General features: G+C 36.2%; 1 protein-coding gene across 3 annotated transcripts in view; it reads right to left on the reverse strand.

The window, feature by feature from the left end:
* DPP10 (dipeptidyl peptidase like 10) overlaps positions 1–22,701 on the reverse strand; it is a 1,361,034-nt gene that overhangs the window by 522,722 nt on the left and 815,611 nt on the right. The gene's annotated exons all lie outside the window — the stretch shown is intronic.

Genomic DNA, 22,701 nt, shown 5'->3' on the forward strand with positions numbered 1-22,701 from the left:
CAATGGTGTAGATTGTCTTTATTTCTGTGACTTCTTTACTTAGAATTATTTAAGACTTTGATATTGTGGAGAAAACATAGTTGTTTTGTTTGTAATTTAAAAAATAATCACAACCAAAATATCCTATGTATACACACTCAGAGAACCACATTTTTAGTGAGGGTCAGATTGATTAGAAATTAATGCTAATAATTTGGCCCCTACCCTACCAGGTAACAGCAACTTTGGACTGAGTTTAAACACTGAGCTTAGCCAACCATCACAATCTCTGAAAAAACTGTATCGGATAACTTCACACACATCAGATACTGGGGTCAAGATAGGTAAGCAGGAGTTATCAAGATTGACTACATATTCTTTGGACTTAAAAAAATCATTAACCAATATAAACCAATAAAGAATAAACACAGTGAAAATAAAGAGCATGAAAACAGCCAGCCAAAAAACATCTTCAGCAAGTATCACTCCTAGCTGATAATATTTCACTAAAATTGTCCACCCCAAAACATAATGTTCTATATCACAAATTTTTCATTGATAATTCCTATATGATTATGAATTAAAGTTTAAGTTATTAAAGTGGCTCTATTATTGCTGTATGCTTCAAAAAGATGATTTACAATATGGCAAATGAATGATCTGCATTAGCTCCAGGCAGCCCAAGGATACAGAAAGCTATACTATGACCTTTGCTCTTGAGAAAGAGGCAGGGCAGGAAATGATATTAGAATAGGAAAAAGTGAGCTAGTGAAAGGGCTGACAGAGAAACCATGGCCAGGTTATAGGAGCCCATTCAAGAAAGGCATGTGAGTGGGGTTCATTAGAAGGTAAAAAATAATTAAATGTGCAAAGTAGATTGTAATACACTTATAGGTATGATCCTTATCCAAACATATCAGAAAGAGAAAGGGGAAAGAGTGTCCATATTCAAAGACTGAGTCAAGACTGTGGCTCAAAGTGGGAAACAGAGCACAAGACAGAAATCATATTTTGCTAAAGAGACTTAAGCAAACCCCCCAAATCTCAAAATCTGCAAATGCTGTTGGTTTAAAATGCTAGCTTAGGGGCGCCTGGGTGGCGCAGTCGGTTAAGCGTCCTACTTCAGCCAGGTCACGATCTCGCGGTCTGTGAGTTCGAGCCCCGCGTCGGGCTCTGGGCTGATGGCTCAGAGCCTGGAGCCTGTTTCCGATTCTGTGTCTCCCTCTCTCTCTGCCCCTCCCCCGTTCATGCTCTGTCTCCCTCTGTCCCAAAAAATAAATAAACGTTGAAAAAAAAAATATCCTACATGTAAAATGCTAGCTTAAAAGTGGATATTATCTTCTATCCCCAAACAATTAGTACCTAGTCTCTCTTTGATATTTAAGTAGGCTCTGGCACATTTTAGGGAAAGTTTTCTGGGGCAATACTAGAGTTGCAGATGAGGGTTATTTTCTGGATGAGATTTCTGAGGAGCAAACCCTCTTGGGTCTAAATACAAAATGAAAGAATTCATCTTTTAAAGGGCTCTATTCTATAATTTTTTTTTGGTGAGACACTATAAATATAAAATGCAATTGGAGTGGAATTCAGAGGAAGAAAAATTCATGAGGTTTAAATTTTATTTTAAGAAGACCAAGAGTATATATCATGCACAGAAAAAAGTATTAATACTAGCCATTCAGATACTAAAAAGAAAAATATAAAATTGTCTCTACTTAACAGATGACATGATTATGTATAGAAAAATAATCCCAGTGAACACAGACAAAAGAATCCTAGAACTATTAAGTATGTTTAGCAAATTCATAGGATACTCATTAGATAAAAATCAGTTGTGTGTGAGTGTGTATGTGTGTATAATGTATATTTTAATACTCATTTTATGTTAAAAATTGTCATTTATAATAGCATCGAAAATGAAGTTCTTAATGATAAATTTAATGAATGTGCAAGACCTGTTAACTGAAAACTACTGTTCACTGAGTGGAATAAATGGAAACCAAAATAAATGAGATACATACCATCTTATCAGCTGGGGAGACTCAACATTAAGATATCATTTCTACCCATATTGGTTTACAGATCCAATGCAATCTCATCAAACCACCAGCAAATTGTTATTGTTGTTTTTGTTATAGAAACTGACATCAAGTTCCAAAATTTATATTTAAATGCAAAGAACCTAGATAGTGTTTGAAAAAGAACAAAGCTGGAGGACTTGCATTACCTGATTTTAAGACCTGCTGTAATAACTGAAGTAAAAACAGAATGATGCTGGGGTCAAGATAAATACATAGATGAATGGAATGGAATATAGTGCAACACACACACACATACACCATGGCCAACTGATATTCAAAAAAAGTGCCAACACAATTCCATGGAGAAAGGGTTGTATTTTAATAAATGATTCTAGAATAACTGAATATCCATATGCAAAGTAATGATCCATTATCATGACCTTATACCATGTAAAATATTAACTTAGAAGGGTACAGACTTATATATAAGAGCTACTATAGAATTTTTAGAAGAAAATACAAAAAAAAATCCTTGAATGATGGAGGTGCTTTATAAATGATATGTTTACGGTTATATGATTAGATATACTTATTAAAACTGAGGTGCGTGGAAAACTTAGTCATCAAAACTGAGGTGCATGGGTGGCTCAGGTGGTTAAGCATCTGACTCTTGATTTCAGCTCAGGTCACATTTTCACACAGTGCAGGGCTCTGTGCTGACAGTGTGGAACCTGCATGGGATTCTCCCTCTCCCTCTCTCTCTCTTCCCTCCCCCCACTCTCAAAATAAATTAGTATCATTAAAAAAATCTTTTAAAAAGTAACATTTTTTTCAAATTTGTAAACTTTATCATATGTAAATTAACATCATAAAGCTAACCATAGCTATATCATGCATGTAATTCTGTTTCATGTGTTTATCTTCTCAAACATGCTTACTAAAGTACATGTTACAAATTAGCAGGTCTCACATCTCTTTTTCAATAAGTACTAAGTTTATGAAAGAACCTCCCCACCCCAAATTCAAAGTAAAGAATATAATGCAAATAATCACACTTTATAAATAGCAACAATAGTACTTTTAAAGTACATATATAAAAATCAATACTGGGGTGCCTGGGTGGCTAAGTTGGTTGAACATCTGTTGATTTTGGCTCAGGTCATGGTCCCAGAGCTGTGGGATGGAGCCCCATGTCGGGCTACGTACTAAGCATGAAACCTGCTTAAGATTTTCTCTCTCCCTTTGTCTCTCCCTTACTTGTGCATGCAGTGATGCTCTCTCTGTGGAAAAAATAAAAATAAAAAAAAATTTAACAATCCCTATCAAAATAATACCGGCATTCTTCACAGAGTTAGAACAAACAATCCCAAAATCTATATGGAGTCAAAAAAGACCCCGAATGGCCAAAGCAATCTTGAAACAGAAACACAAAGCTGGAGGCATCACAATCCCAGATTTCAAGCTGTATTACAAAGCTGTAATCATCAAGACAGTATGGTAATGGCACAAAAACAGACACTCCGATCAATGGAACAGAATAGAAAACCCAGAAATTGACCCATGAACATATGGCCAACTAATCTTTGACAAAGCAGGAAAGAATATCCAATGGAATAAAGACAGTCTCTTCAACAAATAGTGTTGGGAAAACTGGACAGAGACATGCAGAAAAATGAACCTGGACCACTTTCTTACACCATACACAAAAATAAACTCAAAATGGATGAAAGACCCAAACGTAAAACAAGAAGCCATCAAAATCCTCGAGGAGAAAGCAGGTAAAAACCCCTTTGACCTCAGCCGCAGCAACTTCTTACTCAACATGTCTCTGGAAGCAAGGGAAACAAGTAAAAATGAACTACTGGGACCTCATCAAAATAAAAAGCTTCTGCACAGAGAAGGAAACAATCAGCAAATTTAAAAGGCAACTGACAGAACCTGAGAAGATATCTGCAAATGACATATCAGATAAAGGGTTATGATCCAAAATCTATAAAGAACTTATCAAACTCAACACCCAAAAAACAAATAATCCAGTGAAGAAATAGGCAAAATACATAAATAGATGCTTCTCCAAAGAAGACATCCAGATGGCCAACCGACACAGGAAAAAATGCTCAACATCACTCAACATCAGGGAAATACACGTCAAAACCACAATGAGACACCACCTCACCCCTGTCAGAATGGCTAACATTAACAACTTGGGCAACAAGATGTTGGCAAGGATTCAGAGAAAGAGGATCTCTTTTACACTACTGGTGGGAATGCAAACTGGTGCAGCCACTCTGGAAAACAGTATGGAGGTTCCTCAAAAAATTAAAAATAGAACTACCCTATGACCCAGAAATTGCATTACTAGGTATTTATCCATGGGATACAGGTGGGCTGCTTCAAAGGGCCACATGCACCCCAATGTTCTTATAGCAGTGCTATGGACAATAGCAAAAGTATGGAAAAAGCCCAAAAGTCCACCAGCGGGTGAATAAAGATGATGTAAAAAAAAAAAAAAAAAAAAAAAAAAATATATATATATATATATATATATATATATATATATATATATATATAATGAAGTATTATTTGGCAATCAGAAAGAATGAAATCTTGCTATTTGCAACTATGTGGATGGAACTAGAGGGTATTATGCTAAGTGAAATTAGTCAGAGAAAGATAAATATCATATGACTTCATTCATATGAGGACTTTAAGATACAAAACAGATGAACATAAGGGAAGCAAAAATAATAGAAAAACAGGGAGGGGGATAAAACATAAGAGACTCAAATATGGAAAACAAACAGAGGGTTGCTGGAGGGATTGTGGGTGGGGGAATGGGCTAAATGGGTAAGGGGCATTAAGGAATCTGTTCCTGAAATCAGTGTTGCACTATACACTAATTAATCTGGATGTAAATTATAAAATAAATAAATTATAACAAAAAAGAATTTAATCAATACCGAATTTAAAGATTACTCCTGGATTAGTATTCCAAAATTCCTAAGATACCATCTTACCCTATCAACACTGCAGTATTTTTTAATATTTTGTGGACATACCCTACTTTTATAATCATCAAGCACGACAAAATTTTTTTCACATTTAACTTTATAATGTTTTCAGATGCCTAGCTGTTTTTACAGAATATTGGTCATGTATATTTATATCCTCTGGGTTATATTTCTTGGACTAAAGCTTTCATTAATTCAACTAATATTGAGTACTCTCTTGCTAGGCATTGAGAAACAAAATACATTCATGTGTACTTTTTGAAAATAAGAAGTCATTTTTAGGGGCGCCTGGGTGGCTCAGTCGGTTAGGCATCTGACTTCAGCTCAGGTCATGATCTCATGGCTTGTGAGTTCGAGCCCCACATCGGCCTCTGTGCTGACAGCTCAAAGCCTGGAGCCTGCTTTGGATTCTCCCCCTGTCTCTGCCCCTCCCCTGCTCATGCTTTGTCTTTCTCTCTCTCTCAAAAATAAACATCAAAAAAATTAAAAAAAAAAAAAAAAAAAGAAATCTATCAGGGTACCCGGGTACGTTGGTTAAGTGTCTGACTTTAGCTCAGGTCATGACCTCATGGCTCGTGAGTTCGAGCCCCGCATCGGGCTCTGTGCTGACAGCTCAAAGCATGGATGGAGCCTGCTTCAGATTCTGTGTCCCTTTCTTGTTCTGCCTCTTCCCTGCTCATGTTCTCTCTCTCTCAATGTCTCTCGTTCTCTCAAGAATAAATTAAAATTTTTAAAAATTACAAAAAAAGAAGTCATTTTTAGTCCTATAGGTGCATCTTATTTCTAATGGGCTCATGTGATTTTATCAAGAGACACAGCTACAGTGGGTATTCCATTTTAACACCAGCTTCGATCATGCAGCAGAGTATCTATTAGCAAATGAGATCCACTGAGGAAAAAGCATCCTTTTCTGTGAAGTTTTCATGTTTGTGGGGTCTCAGATACAATTACTCTATGGGAATTCTGTCTCACTTCTAAGTAGCAGAAATAGTAAAAAAAAAAAAAAAAAAAAAAAAAAAAAAAAAAGCTCTGAAACACACCAGCACACAGGGCCTTGTTTTTGCTCTGAAATGGAAAACCAGTTTTACCCAGTTCTCACAAAGAGTCAGGAATTGCCTCATTAAGGCACCTATTTGTAGTTTCTACTGAAACAATGCAAGAATCCTACTTTATTCTAAAGAGTGAATATTAATGGAGAACTGAGGTTTAAGGGATGTAATGAAAATCTGTTTAGAAGCAACTAGATAAAAAGGAAAAAGGAAAACTAAACCTCTTGTTTATGGTCTAACTGACAAAAAAAGCAAACAGAAAAGGTATGCAGAATATTGCTTATGAACACCAAATTCCAGTTTCATCTCCACAGACTAATCTCTGCACATTTTATGAACAAATATATGGCATATATATTGCAATTCTACCTTTTGTGGGGACAGGGTAAAAGTCTCATGTTCAAACGAGTATGAAAGAAATCAGATGAGAACAGAATTATAAAGTTGGCCATCAATGTGGATTTAGGGTATTCAAGGCAATCCCTTACATGAGTTCCTTAGATAACCAAGAGTAAAATAGTTAGCAATTCTCTCTCACAAATCTAGGAGGTGGAAGATCTGTAACACAACACACTGAGTGGGGAAAAATGAAGAGAATCGCAAACCTACAACAGAGCCTAATTGTTCAAGGTTAACTAAAGAAATCTTCGAGCGATGCAGTTTCTCATCACATGTAGAGGATGTCATAACAAATGTGATATTTTGCTTTATAGTGGATTGGTTTTGGGGGCACTTGGGTGGCTCAGTCAGTTGAGCGTCCAACTTCGGCTCAGGTCATGATCTCGCAGTTAGTGGGTTTGAGCCCCACGCTGGGCTCTGTGCTGACAGCACGGAGCCTGGAGCCTGCTTTGGATTCCGTGTCTCCCTCTCTCTGCCCCTTCCCTGCTCATGCTCTGTCTCTCTCTTTCAAAAATGAATAAACATTCAAAAAAAATTTTTTATAGTGGATTGGTTTTCCAATGCAAACTGTTCACAAGCATCTACCATGATGTTGCCCACATGTGAGAAATCATAAAAAGTGACCAGGGAGCCAACCGTAAGACTGATATTTACTAATCGTTTAGAGAGCATGCCTCAAGATGTCACAGTTGCTCTGAAATTCAGGAAAAACCTGAATTATTAAGCCTTAGACTCAATTTCCAGAGTATAATTTTACTGTAAATAGATAAAATATCTTTGAAGAGTTTTTACCAATATTTTCATCTATGTACCTGAAAGTAGAACATACAGATTTTAAGTTTCCATCTGTGTCTTAGTAAAATAGGAATGACTTTTTCATTACTTGTTACCAATTCTAAGGCAAGTAAGCGTCAAGTTCACACAGGCTTGCTGATCTTAAGAATAAATTTTTCACCATGCCACTTTTTTTTCCCTTTAAAACTCATATAAGCCCAAACTCAAGATCTTACCCTCCTATTCACTCTTCCAAAATTCATTCAACTAATTCTTTTTTATTAAAAATTTTTTAATGTTTATTTTTGAGAGAGAGGGAGAGACAGAGAATGAGCAGGGGAGGGGCAGAGAGAGGGGGAGACACAGAATCTGTGCTGTGTGAGCTGTCAGCACAGAGCCCGATGCGGGGCTTGAACTCATGAACCACGAGATCATGACCTGGGCTGAAATCTGATGCCCAACCAACTGAGCCACCCAGGCGCCCCAGTTCAGCCAGTTCTTGCTGAACTCTATTAGGGCATGCAACTTGATACCATTGGGCATAAAATTATGGGAAAGACACAAGGAGTACTACTATCACAAAGTTTGATGTTCCAATAATCCAAAAGAATGCCACCCCAAAAGCTAGTTTCTGATAACAACTCTGTATTAAGTGCAAATCAATAGGTGCATTTAATTGGGCAAATCTTGCTACCAAAAGGAAATGTCTACTGCATTATTCATTCCAGCATTAGCTCCTTATCACATAGAGGCCTCTAACAAGTGGCTCATGGTCTGGTACTGATCCACACTCCACAGTGTGAGTAGCACTCTCTTCTAGACAAAGCTCCTTCTCTCCTCCTCCTTCCATTCCTCCTTCTCCTTCTCTTTCTTCACTGATTTTCCACCTCCTCATTCCACAGAATGAGTAAAATACAGTAAGTGCAGTTTTCTAAAGTTTACAAGTTACAGGTCCATAGAGATTGTCTTCATGACAGTCCCCACGTCTGTCCCAAACTCCAACATGAGAGAATATCTGTCAGACATCCATGGGTGCAATGTCCATTTCTAAATTAATCAATTATGGCCATGGGTCAGGTACATGGTGCAATAATGACTTCTGATGGTATTCCTTGAAGCATAGAAGTTTTTAATTGTGATGACTTCCAACTTACTGATTTTCTCTTTTCCTGATGGTACTTTTGTTGTCAAATCTAATAAACCATTGTATAACCCAAGGTAATAAAGATATACTGCTGAATTTTCTTCTAAGGGTTTTCTGGTTTCATTATGGCAATGGCAGTATGACTCTGTTATAATATGCTAAGATATGTTAAAATATATGCGGTGAGCTGGTTAACTGTATGGTATATAAACTATCTCTAAAGCTGTTTTTTAAAAAGGTTGATTTCTGAGTAGTCAGACTCAGAAAGGCATCTACAACAATAAATCTAATAGGCAAACAAGTGGTATAGTCAATAATTGGTCCAGAAAAGAAGGAAAGGCTCAGCCTTTATACAGGGCACACAGGGACAGCTTCACATCAGAGAAAATAAGTAGACTGTGGCTTGACTGACACTAATCATAAGGAAGTAATCATGATATTTAGATATGTGAAAGAATTTATTACACTGGATTCTCACAACAACCTTAGGTTACAGGAAAGGTATTATTTCCACACTGACAGAGTGGGGAAATGAGCCTTAGAAAGAATAAATGACAGCCCAAAGTTGTACATAATTAGAAATGCTTGAGCCAGGAATGGAATCCACATCTGTCTCCGAAGCTGTGGTCTTAACCACCTCATCAAATCATACAGCAACAAAGCATCTATTTTAAGTGTGGGTCAAGGATACTTATGGAGGCCTTTAGGCTCATACATTTTCTGACAACAAGGACAACATCATCCTGTACATTGTCAACCCTAATTTTTGACAGTAATGTTAACAACAGAAGTTGTAACAACTTATAATGCTAACTGTATATACACTTTATGAAAGTTTAAAAATCTGTGCTTCAAACTGTCACAAACATTACATGTAGTGTTGTTTATGTGATACATTCAATAGTAAAATTTTAAAATTTATTTAGAAAGAAATGCCATAATTATTATTCTCAAATAATGCCATATTTTCATTAAATTTCAACTACTAAAAGAGTAGAATATAAAGAAACCAAGAAAAAAAAATATATATATAATATATATATACACACTGTATATACATAGTATATATATATTGTATAATGACTGAATTGCCCAAATGACTTTGTTGTAAAACATTTCATCCTATAACATAATGTCATAGGTGGAGTACAAGGAAAGTGCTATTGAGTATAGGGGAAATTAAAAAAAAAAAAAAAAAGCTGGCAGGATTTAAGTGTCATTACCATTCTCTTTGATCCCTAGAGCAATATCAAAAAGTACATTGTACTAAAAGATCGTGTAGGATTGCAAACTGACTATCCTTAAGGGCTAGTTTTATAAAGTTTTTCATTAACACTGCACTTGACTCTCTAGTTCACAGGTTCCATGGGTGTCAAAGAAATGCAGGGTCAGATACTCCGGGATCGCCTACTGGTAGAGGGCTGAAAAGGCATCAGCTACTTTAGTCTACAGTAGCTGCTTATCCAAATTCTGAGACAAGAAAAAATGGAAAATGTTTTTTTTTCTTTAGGCATTTTCTTGATTTAAAATATATATGTAAGTGAAAGTATTGTGAAAATTATACCTCACGTGAAGTTCTTGTATAAAAATACAAGATTTTTATTTTTTAATCTTAATGAAATTGCTCAATAAATTCATTTAAAAATCTCTCTTGGGAAAATAAATAAATAGGACTTAAAAAAAAATTAAACCTGACACTTTTGTTGGCAAGTATGTCTGTGCTGAAATACTCTTTGGATCAATCTAGAAATGGAGGGGCACAGGTCAGCAGCAGGAAATTGTGGTCAAGAGCTTTATGAAAATTATCCTATTAGTAGAATCCTGGGAACATCATAGAAGTGAATCAGAAACATTATTAGAACCTACTTAATAAAGGAGAATAAAAGGAAAATGATAAATGTATCTCTAAAAAAAAGACAATCTTGCCAAAATATCTCATGCTTGCCCTTATAGTGCCACCAATAAAGGTGACTGTATCTCACTGAATATCTTACAGGGAACTCAGAGTAACCCATCTAAATGGGGGCTGTGCCACAGAGCACTGGGAAATAAATGGCATCATTAAATTCCTCTGAAGTAATGTCTCCTTTCTCAATAATGTACCAACTCCTATGACAGTTGTCCCTCAGACAGTCAACTTACCATTGTTCTCTCTCTAGAACGAATGACTATAGATTCTTGGATATAGCCCATATTTAGAAAACAATGCATTTGTCTGTGGAAAGATAAAAGCACTTTTTTTAAACCCAAAAATGCATAATTAGCTCAATATAAGTGTTTTCTGCTTTTCAGAGAAAAGAGCATATTCTGGTCTGTCATTCTCCACCAGCCATCTACAAATTATCCTCTTGAGTGACAGAAGTGACAAGCCTCATTAGCAACCTTAGTGAACCCTCCATTTCTTAAAAGGTGACTGTCTCAAACCTGGAGTGGCCAGGCTGTATGTACCTTTATTCTTTCTTCTCCAACTGGCAACCAGCCAATTGTGTGTTTTCTCATTATCAATAACTATGCTAAAAGCCAAGAGAAAAGTAAACTGTAATTGGCCTCACCACATATCCATTAAGAAATAAAGAGGATAGAATTCACCTCCAGGTAAGATATAAGAAAGATGTTTCTGTCCCCAACAACATGATGGAAACTGCAGAATTGTTTTTATGGTGTGAATTTATAAAGAAACTTGTCTACATAACTTTTATATAATATCCAGAAAAAGAAGAAAGGCTGGTGTTTGCTGTCAAAATGACATATATAGTAACTTTCTCCTTTACTATGTAAACATGGAAAAATCCTTTAAACTCTTTGAGCCTTGGCTTACTACCTCTATAATATTAATTACATTATTTTCCTTATAGATTTTTGCAAAGTGCATGTGAAATCACATGCCTTAAGCAAGTGTTAGATGCGTGGTAGTTATTTATTAATATATGCCAATATAGATAAATTATGTAAAATATATTTGAGCATCTCTGTGTGCGTGTGTGTATGCATATAGATGGCTGGCTGGCTAGAGAGAGATAAAACAAAAAGAGATTGTTATTTAATCAGGGAATTCAATATAGACCGTACCTGATTTATCCCTGAGTACTTCTCAAAGGCATAGAGCAACTCTACTTTTGCAGTATGGGTCAACCTACGGGTTTTGAGTGTCTATTTTGTAAAGTGCCCTGCATGAAGTACCTTGCATGAAGTGCTTTCAATTATAGATGGCTGCTAAAATTCATTTCAGAAAGTCAAGAAACAACTTCTATATATGTGCTTTTACTAAAGCTTGTTTAAATCATTGACCTTTCCTCTTTGGTTCATAACATCTTGTCAAGATGCAATGGACTGTTGCTAATATAAAAGAAAACAAAATAAGATTCTATTCTGGCAAGCGAGTTCTGCCTGCCTGAAGTGCTAAGGACTTGCAATCTTACAGAGGAATGCTAAAAGTTACAAACCAGAACGTGCTTGCTCCACAGACATTATTATGCTTGATCAGGTGGAGGAGAAAGACTGGAAAGGGGCAACAAGTGTTCCCTGACAGCCTTTATGTTCATCAGATAATGAGCTACATAAACAGTAGCAGTCTCAGTTTTTACATTGTGTCTTTATATGTGCACGAGTTAAAATTTGAATTCTATCTTAATTTCTGACTTTCCCACTTAAAAAGCTGGTAATTGGTCATTTTTTTCCCTATTTTCCACTCTCATGTTGCCATAAACTTCTAATTCCCTGACGAACGGCTGACAATGAATAATTCATTTATCCAAGGCTTCAACTGTGTAAATTTTTTATGACCTCTTTGGGCGGTGGATACACTTTACAAGTCTTCCCACCAGAGCTCTGGAGGGTCTCAGAAATTCTGTGTAGATTAAACAAACAAAAAAAAAAAAATGAAAGGATGAAGAAAAGAAAAGAAAAAGTACTCTGGCCATACCACTACAGCAATAACACACCAGATCTCAAATATCGCCTAAGAATTAGAGAAAAAGAGAAAGGTGATGACAACGTAATAGTTTTACTATCAGAGCTGGCTTAATTCTGCAGGTTCTAGTGTTAAAGAACTTCCAACATGAAATGGCAGGGGCCATAAATGTGAAGTTTTATAATCACCTTTAAAAGTAAAATGGAAGACAAAACAATTGGAATGTATTTTCAAATGCAATTATATTACACATAATAGAAGTACCATTCAAATGTAAAGCTCATTTAGATAACTATTAACTAGTAATCTAAAGCATATACACACGAAAAGCATTTCCTCTGGAGGCGCTATAGAGGGAGGCAGGAGTTCTTTGCTCATGCCAATCACTGACACACCATCTCACACTAAGTTTCTGAGAAGCAGCTGCATGAAGCATCTAAGCATAGTAGACTCAGAGAAATCTTTTAAAGGACAGCTACAAGATGTTTAACTCTGTAATCCCCACATTTATTCGGCTCTAAATCCACACTTAAATGGTCATTTAGTCTATAACAAAGGGGACAAGGGCATATAAGGGGGAAAGAGGGTCTCTTCAATAAATGGTGCTGGGGAGACTGGATAGTCACACGCAAAGTACGCAACTGGACCCCTTTCTCATGCCATTTACAAAAATAAAACCCGAATTGATAAAAGACCTAAATGTGAGACCTTAACCCATAAAAATCTTAGAAGAAAACACAGGCAGAAATCACTTAATCATCACCCTTAACAGCCTTTTTCTAGATATGTCTCTTCGGGCAAGAAGAGTTAAACAAAAGCAAAACAAATCATTAGAACTACACCAAAATAAAAACCTTTTACACAGCAAAGGAAATCATCAACAAAATGACAAGGCAACCTACTGAATGGGAGAAGATAATTGCAATGATGTATTAGATAATGAGTTAATATCCAATATATAAATACTTCAACAACTCAACACCCCCCCCCCAAAAAAAAAGCAAATAATCTGATGAAAAAATGGGCAGAGAACATGAATAGGTAGTTTTCCAAAGAAGACACACAGATGACCAACAGACACATACGAAGATGGTTGTCATCACTAATCATCATGGAAATGCAAACCAAAACGACAATGAGATAGTATCTTTCACATATCAGAATGGTCATAATCAAAAAGACAAGAAATAACAAATGTTGGCAAAGATGTAGAAGAAAAGGAACCTTCACTCACTGTTGGTGGGTGTGTAAATTGGTAGAGCCACTACAGAAAACAGCATGGAGGCTACTCAAAAAATAAAAAATAGAAATACATTATGATCCAATCTATGATCCAATCATTCCACTGTTGGGTATCTACTAAAGAAAGAAAAAAGAAAAAAGAAAAAGCATTAATTTGAAAATACATATACACCTCCATGGTTATTGCAGCATTATTTACAATATCCAATATATGGAAGCAAGCTGTATCCACTGATAGATGGATGAATGAAGAAGGAGTGATATATATAAGTATATATACACACATACATCATATATATATATATATATATATATATATATATATATATAATATGATGGATTACTACTCAGCCATAAAAAGCGAGATCTTGTCATTTGTAACAACATAGATGGATCCAGAAGGTATTATGCTAAATGAAATTATTCAGACAGAGAAAGATAAATACCACATGGTTTCTCTTATATATAGAAACTAAAAACAAAACAAAACAAAACAAAACAAAAAAACAGAAAGACAAAACAAAGCAGAAACAGACCCATAAAGACTGAGAACAAACTGATGGCTGCCAGAGGGGAGACAGGCAGAGGAATATTAAAAGGAGAGGTAGATACAGGTTTCCAGTTACAGAATGAAGAAAAACTCACAGGGATAAAAGGTACAGCACAGGGAATATAGTCAATGATAGTGTAATAGTATTTTATGATGGCAGATGGTAGCTATACTATGGTGAGCACAGCATAATGTAAGAGTTACTAAATTACTATGTTGTACACTTGAAAGTAATGTAACATTATGTGTCAACTATACATCAAGTAAAAAATTTAAATTAAAATAAATTTAAAAAAAGAACATACCACTTGTGTTCTACTCTAAACAGTTTAGGGAAACTAATTAAATGGGGCTCATGTTCCAAATTCAATCTTCAGAATAAATATTCATTATTGACCTTTAGAAAAACATCAATAACTTTAATGATTTTTAAGAACATCATTTCAAATGTCTAATAATATATTCAGAAATAGCACATTTTAGATCAGAAGGTAGTCAGAAATGCTACTATTTGTGAGAACTCTTTAAAAGCAGTCTAAACTAACTGAAAAATCAAAAGCAGAACCTTGGTCAGACAGGAAAGTACTAAGAGTAAATTCAATTGATTATCTAGAGTGAATATATCAAAAAATAAAACCAGAAAATTTTGCTGTCTCTTAGAACACAAATACATTCCACTCTTGAACATTCAAACAATTTATATTAAAGGGGGAAAGACAAACATGTCCAAAGAACTGAGTAAAGTAAATATAGTTATTTCTCTCCTTGTCTCTCACTTCCCTGTCTCTCCATATCAATCTATCTATTTGTCCATCCATCCATCCACCCACCCACCAACCATCCATCTTAAAAATGTTTCACATATAAAAGAAAAAATACTGTTTTTAGTAAAGTCTGTCCGTTTGTTTTCCCCAAATAAACATAAGCAATAACAGTAACTTATGGCAGACCAAGCTGACTCTTTCAGATACTTCAGTGAAAAATCTGACAGGTGTTCTTATTTTTTTTGTTTTGTTTTGTTTTTCCACCACTTGGGTTCATGTCTGAGTTAAGAAATATGTGGATCCTGAAACATTTCATGTCTGTAATAACCTTGGTTCTATTCTCTTTTCCTTGCAGTGGTTCAAGGTAAAGACTAATTCAAATCAGTATAACATTAACATACTCTCTAATGAATTCATATATTCTAGGTCAAAAAGAGTTTTTATGTTCATTTGTAATATTTCTACAAACCAGACAAATAGGATATTTTCCTAAAAAAAACTGGAAAGTCTTATTTTAGGCACTGAGAATATACATCAAATTTCTGTCAGCCTAACAGTATCTGTTTCACAGAAAACACTTAAGAAAACATAATATTACATGAAGAATTTTTTATAACAATACCAACAGTTGGTACAACAGTAACATCAATTTACCCAAGAAGCTTTTTTGTTCGTTTTATGTGTTTATAAAACTTTTCATCTTAAAAAAATTTTTTTTTAATTTTTTTTTTTTTTTTTTTGAGAGAGAGACAAAGCATGAGCAGGAGCAGGAAAGGGGCAGACCGAGAGGGAGACACAGAATCTGAAGCAGGCTCCAGGCTCTGAGCTGTCAGCACAGAGGCAGACGTGGGGTTTGAACCCACAAACTGTGAGATCATGACCTGAGCTGAAGTGGGACGCTTAATCGACTGAGCCACCCAGGCACCCCTAAAACATTTCATCTTAACGGATCATTTATAGAGCATGGGAATATACTTAGTTGGTTGAATATATATGCTTACATTGATTGCATCTTATACTAAAACTCCAGAAGGATTATCAAGGTAACATTTTGTAGATATATTTTGTTAAATAAAAATACTATTCTCAACAAAAATGGAACTCTTGGAAAATTTTTAAAATACTGCTAACTCAATCTTTCTCAATTAATATGCCTACCCCTTATTTTCATGTTTACATTTTGGTTAGTATTTGTCAAATTTTCAGAAAAACGCCTGCATTATGAATTCCTCCAGTGGACTCATCACTTTATCATCCACAATTTTTACCATTCTTTTTCATATTTTCCTACTCAAGTGTTTTTTACCTATGGTTTATTTAAAACCTGGTTTTTTTTTTTTGTTTGTTTGTTTTTTTTTTTTTTTGTCTTCCAACCTCTGTTTTAGTTTTTAGGCAGATTTTGAAGTTTCTAGTTCAGCTGAAAAAAAAAAATTTTTCAAAAGGCATCACAGCAGTTCAATGGTACCCAGTATCTCTACTGCTTATTCTTTCTGGAAGAATTTGGAGCTTGTCACCACATTTCTGAAAGCAGTAAGAAAAAAGGGCAAGAACAAGAGGGTTTTCGATGATAAGGAAAAAAAAAAAAAAACATAACAGCCTGCAGAGCAAAGACTCTGGAAGTCAATTTTCAACCTGATTCCTTGTGTGACTTTAAAATCTACTCTAGGAAAGTGCATACTTTTCACAGTTTGAAAGGATAAAGAATACACTGTTCAAAACTTCAGTCAAAATTTCCTTATTTCAAAACTTCATCACCTACTAAAATACCAAGCTACCTTAAAATGGTCACTAGTAGTTCATAAGTGCAGAATGTGGGCAATGTTTCTTTTTAATGCCACCTAAATCAGGGTAATCAAATCAATTTCTTCTAAGATGTAAAAACTCGACTGTTCCTGTAACACCAATTTGTTGATATTTTACACATACCTAAATGTGAATCCCACTGAAGCTGCAATAAAGTGATACTGCAAGCACCAGAATGCAGCAAAAAGAGCTTGAGCACATCTCAGTATGGGGACGTGGGTTTGAGAACAGAAGACGTCAGTACTGTCATAGGCAGCCTCTATGGCAGGCCCACAAGATCTCCTTCCTGGTATTTATGCCCTTCTATAATCCTCCTTCCTCGAAGGTGGTCTGGACTTTGTGACTTACCTCAAACCCACAGAATGTAGCAAAAGTGATAGAATGTCACTTTCGATCCAGAGTCTAAAAGACTTTGGTTTCCACCTTGGACTCTCACACACACTCTCACTTGGCGTACTCACTCTGGAGAAACCAGGTGTCATGTCATGAGAAAGCCCTGTGGAGCAGCCTACATGACAAGCAACTGAGTGAAGAGGGCTGTGGGCTACAGCCCGCAAAAAATGGAGACTCACTTGAGTGAATCTGGAAGCAATTTTCCCCTAGTCGTCTGATGACACTCCTACCCCTGCCAACAGCTTTACTGCAATCTCATTAGAGACGTTAGATCAGAGGTGTTGGATTCCTAACCAAAGAAAGAGTGAGATAGTAAATGTTTGGTGTTTTAAGCCATAAATTTTAGAGTAATTTCTTAGGTAGCAACAGATAACTTATACAGGTACTCTGTATTCTTTCTCCTTGTATCTCACAATGCCTTCACAGGGGCTCAATAAATGGAAGCTTTTTTTTATTTTGTAAACCATAATCTTGAGTTGTTTATAAATCCTAAGCCTTAAATCAACTGATGTTTTTGCCCAAATAGCATTTAATAAGCATGCATTTCATACAAGGCATTCCAGCAATCTAGCGGGTATGAAGACAGATAAATGAAGTGCCTGATCCTCATGATTACATATAATGAAATTACAACAGAATGGAAATTGAAAAATTAAAAAGAAAATAAAAGTTTAAGTACCCACAGTATAGTATAAATAAGGATAAATCACTTAAATACTTAATAAACAGGCTCACCACTTCTCTCCTACTCTATTTTTCCACTAACATCTTTGTCTCCCATTGATTCCAATACATGTTAAATAGAATTAACACATCATATTTTAGGAAGTCACATGGCAGTCTCTCTCTCTTATGCTGAACATATATTATAGCTATGAAGTCATGTTTGCTTATACACTAAATCATTCAAGGTTTACAGAAGGGGATGAAGCCTTCAAATCAGAATTCTCTGAGTTTTAATCTTGGTTCTGTCAGTGACGGGCCCTTAAGATCTTATGAAGTAAATTAACCTCTGACCCATAATTGGCTTCCCCTATAAATTGAAGACATTAACACATACCTATTTTAAAGGGTTATTCTGAGGGTGAAACAAAATGAATCAAACACAGAGCAAAGGGCCCAGTAGTGAGTCTGGAACATATTTAGAATACAGTAAGTGGTAGCTTCATACATGGGGACACACAGATGACTGAGACATACTGCCAGCATCAAGGTACATATAGTTATTGAGAGAAATTTCTAATTAAAGAACGTCAATAAATATGGTTAAAGCCACGTATATAATGAGAGCCAATTTATAGTTAAAATTCAGCATAAATATCCATTTAGCACCAACTTTGTGCAAATCACAGTGCCAATAACTAATATTTATGCAAGCAAGACAGAGCCCTGACCTACAGTACAACATGAGGAAAAGAGTATCCGACAGGCATAAGTCACTGCCAAATAAGGCCAAGAAGAACAACTACAATTTTATTTATTTTTTTTTTTATTTTTTATAATATATGAAATTTATTGTCCAAATTGGTTTCCATAAAACACCCAGTGCTCATCCCAAAAGGTGCCCTCCTCAATACCCATCACCCACCCTCTCCTTCCTCCCACCCCCCATCAACCCTCAGTTTGTTCTCAGTTTTTAACAGTCTCTTATGCTTTGGCTGTCTCCCACTCTAACCTCTTTTTTTTTTTTTTTTTTTTTCCCTTTTTTCCTCCCCCTCCCCCACGGGTTCCTGTTACGTTTCTCAGGGTCCACATAAGAGTGAAACCATATGGTATCTGTCTTTCTCTGTATGGCTTATTTCACTTAGCATTACACTCTCCAGTTCCATCCACGTTGCTACAAAAGGCCATATTTCATTTTTTCTCATTGCCACGTAGTATTCCATTGTGTATATAAACCACAATTTCTTTATCCATTCATCAGTTGATGGACATTTAGGCTCTTTCCATAATTTGGCTATTGTTGAGAGTGCTGCTATGAACATTGGGGTACAAGTGCCCCTATGCATCAGTACTCCTGTATCCCTTGGATAAATTCCCAGCAGTGCTATTGCTGGGTCATAGGGTAGGTCTATTTTTAATTTTCTGAGGAACCTCCACACTGTTTTCCAGAGCGGCTGCACCAATTTGCATTCCCACCAACAGTGCAAGAGGGTTCCCGTTTCTCCACATCCTCGCCAGCATCTATAGTCTCCTGATTTGTTCATTTTGGCCACTCTGACTGGCGTGAGGTGATACCTGAGTGTGGTTTTGATTTGTATTTCCCTGATAAGGAGCGACGCTGAACATCTTTTCATGTGCCTGTTGGCCATCCGGATGTCTTCTATAAAGAAGTGTCTATTCATGTTTTCTGCCCATTTCTTCACTGGGTTATTTGTTTTTCGGGTGTGGAGTTTGGTGAGCTCTTTATAGATTCTGGATACTAGCCCTTTGTCCGATATGTCATTTGCAAATATCTTTTCCCATTCCGTTGGTTGCCTTTTAGTTTTGTTGGTTGTTTCCTTTGCTGTGCAGAAGCTTTTTATCTTCATAAGGTCCCAGTAATTCACTTTTGCTTTTAATTCCCTTGCCTTTGGGGATGTGTCGAGTAAGAGATTGCTGCGGCTGAGGTCAGAGAGGTCTTTTCCTGCTTTCTCCTCTAAGGTTTTGATGGTTTCCTGTCTCACATTCAGGTCCTTTATCCATTTTGAGTTTATTTTTGTGAATGGTGTGAGAAAGTGGTCTAGTTTCAACCTTCTGCATGTTGCTGTCCAGTTCTCCCAGCACCATTTGTTAAAGAGGCTGTCTTTTTTCCATTGGATGTTCTTTCCTGCTTTGTCAAAGATGAGTTGACCATACGTTTGTGGATCTAGTTCTGGGGTTTCTATTCTATTCCATTGGTCTATGTGTCTGTTTTTGTGCCAATACCATGCTGTCTTGATGATGACAGCTTTGTAGTAGAGGCTAAAGTCTGGGATTGTGATGCCTCCTGCTTTGGTCTTCTTCTTCAAAATTCCTTTGGCTATTCGGGGCCTTTTGTGGTTCCATATGAATTTTAGGATTGCTTGTTCTAGTTTCGAGAAGAATGCTGGTGCAATTTTGATTGGGATTGCATTGAATGTGTAGATAGCTTTGGGTAGTATTGACATTTTGACAATATTTATTTTTCCAATCCATGAGCAGGGAATGTCTTTCCATTTCTTTAAATCTTCTTCAATTTCCTTCGTAAGCTTTCTATAGTTTTCAGCATACAGATCCTTTACATCTTTGGTTAGATTTATTCCTAGGTATTTTATGCTTCTTGGTGCAATTGTGAATGGGATCAGTTTCTTTATTTGTCTTTCTGTTGCTTCATTGTTAGTGTATAAGAATGCAACTGATTTCTGTACATTGATTTTGTATCCTGCAACTTTGCTGAATTCATGTATCAATTCTAGCAGACTTTTGGTGGAGTCTATCGGATTTTCCATGTATAATATCATGTCATCTGCAAAGAGCGAAAGCTTGACTTCATCTTTGCCAATTTTGATGCCTTTGATTTCCTTTTGTTGTCTGATTGCTGATGCTAGAACTTCCAGCACTATGTTAAACAACAGCGGTGAGAGTGGGCATCCCTGTCGTGTTCCTGATCTCAGGGAAAAAGCTCTCAGTTTCTCCCCGTTGAGGATGATGTTAGCTGTGGGCTTTTCATAAATGGCTTTTATGATCTTTAAGTATGTTCCTTCTATCCCGACTTTCTCAAGGGTTTTTATTAAGAAAGGGTGCTGGATTTTGTCAAAGGCCTTTTCTGCATCGATTGACAGGATCATATGGTTCTTCTCTTTTTTTTTGTTAATGTGATGTATCACGTTGATTGATTTGCGAATGTTGAACCAGCCCTGCATCCCAGGAATGAATCCCACTTGATCATGGTGAATAATTCTTTTTATATGCCGTTGAATTCGATTTGCCAGTATCTTATTGCAACTACAATTTTAAAAGCACAAGCTACAGTGAAAATGGGGACATAAGATTAAGTCTGAAGAAAGCTTTGGGAAACCTCTTGAAGACTGTGATTTTAAGATGGCTTTTTAAAAAAATGGTTAGAAATTATATTTACCTATAGAAAAAAAAGATATATGCAAGGCAGAAGATACTATATGAATAAATGTCCACAGGATGGAAAGTGCAGGAAAAATGTTTTTAACTAGATTAAAAGACAGGTGATGAAGGAGGGAGTGGGGGAAGGAAGGACGGAAGGAGGAAAAGGAGAGCAAGCAAAATGGGGAGAGAGAAAGTTTCCTGGGCATACATCACACATCAGTGCAAAGTGCTGTTGAAATGCAGTTATATGAGGGATGCCTGTGTGGCTCAGTTGGTTGAGCATCTGACTCTTGATTTCGGCTCAGGTCATGCGTGATCCCAGGGTCATGGGATCAGGCCCCATGTCAGGCTCTGGGCTGACTGTGGAGCCCGCTTAAGATTCTCTCTCTCCCCCACTCTGTGCATCTCCCCCACTCACATACTCTGTCTCTCTAAAAAAACAAAACAAAGCAAAACAAAACACACACACACACACACACACACACACACACACACACACACACCATGCACACACACAGAAAAAAAAGCAGTTGTATGATGATGGTGCCCTCATTTCCAAGAATTTTATCCTTGATATTCCTGAAGAAAAAGCACTCTTAGATATGATAGTAGTTGCTAAAGCATAGATATCTTTCCTAAAGACAATTCTCTGATACACCAAAGCATTCCTGTTTGTGAAATTAGAAATTTCAATAACTACATCTCAAGACACAGAGACATATCTTTCTGCAGTTATTATTTAATATATATTGTATATATGTTTCTATGTTAGAAATGAGTTAAGCTAAATTCCTCCCACACCTGAGTCAGCCCCATGAGAGCACAGCCTTATATTCTGTCCCTGAGATAGGCACTGAGGGCCATCACACAGAAACCATGTTTTCTTTCCAAGATGATAATCTAAAAAAAAAAAAACAAAAGTAGTTCCTCCAAACCTCCCTCAACTCCCTTTTGTGTATAAACATTAGTATCTTTCTAGACTACAGAGCAAAGCTTTTCAAACAAAGTTATATGGCATCTAAGATGTTTTTATCTAGTGAAACCCTCTCTATAGGGGCAGATATGTAAAGAGTCAAACTCAGAAGCCCTCTGGCATTGACAGTGACCAGCACTCTGAAGAGTGAATGTGTTTTTGCCCATAATAGAAAAACCAGTGCCTTAAAACGTAATTAATCTAATGCTTGCCCACCCCCCTCCAATTGAAACCATAAGGGCTTTGTTGATACCCTCTACAAAATACCTTATGAAAATAGAAAAATCTATTTTTTAATAGATGGTCACTATAAATATTTCATCCTATAAAGTGTTTGTGAAAACTCTTATTAATTAATATATGAGACATAAAATATGACCAATTTATTACCATTCTCAAATCTGAAGCTGACTTGCAAAGGACCACAGGCAAAGATAAAACCATTGTGGACAGTAATGAACAGATTCAACACATATTTGATATTCAGGATAATGCTTTTTAAGAACATGTAAAATTCTCAGCACAGAATTTATGATCTGAGAGATGAACACATCATATCCTCATGGACAGCTTCTCAATATTGTCCCTAAAGTTACTCTTCACCAGAGTTAAACAACTATTCAATTT

Source organism: Leopardus geoffroyi, chromosome C1 (assembly GCF_018350155.1).
Source record: "Leopardus geoffroyi isolate Oge1 chromosome C1, O.geoffroyi_Oge1_pat1.0, whole genome shotgun sequence".
NCBI classification, from domain to species: Eukaryota; Metazoa; Chordata; class Mammalia; order Carnivora; family Felidae; genus Leopardus; species Leopardus geoffroyi.